This window comes from Notechis scutatus, chromosome 2, assembly GCF_049901735.1.
Source record: "Notechis scutatus isolate UNSWTSFEM ecotype Mainland chromosome 2, rNotScu1.2, whole genome shotgun sequence".
Classification (NCBI taxonomy): Eukaryota; Metazoa; Chordata; class Lepidosauria; order Squamata; family Elapidae; genus Notechis; species Notechis scutatus.
In genome coordinates, this window is record NC_142010.1 from 37,506,645 (window position 1) to 37,507,185 (window position 541).

The window sequence follows — 541 nt, forward strand, 5'->3', positions numbered from 1 at the left end:
TGTGATCTTTTGACATGTTTATTTTAACACGATTGCCCTATAGTGTAAGCAATGGGTTTTATGAACTGTAAAAGCTCAAATAAAGGCAACAGACTAAATTACTTTGAATAGTCCATGTACCCGTAGCCCTTGTTTAGCTACTGCTTTGACAGCCACCATTTGTACTTGGGTAAAAAGTAATTTTGCGATCAAGACTGCATTTATAACCTTTGCACCAACTCAGTTTCAGTGTATTCATTTGCTATTATAAGTTAGTGTGTATTATCTGGCCCATTCCTCTCGCCTCCCCAGCTGAAAGATTGCCTAAAGCTATCTCTTCCTAAGGTGCTTTTGTTCATAGTGCATGTGTGTCTAAAAATTGCTAATTTCAGGTTAATAGATTCATTCTGTAATCTTAATTAGAATCTTCTGGGGCTGCTGCTTGTCACTGACAAGACTCTAATCAGTTTCCCACTGAAGGCTTTTGTTTGCTCCTAAGTAGCTTATGGCAAGTGTGCTCAGCAAACAGCTCATGCCAGTTCATTCCATGTTTTGTGTGCTT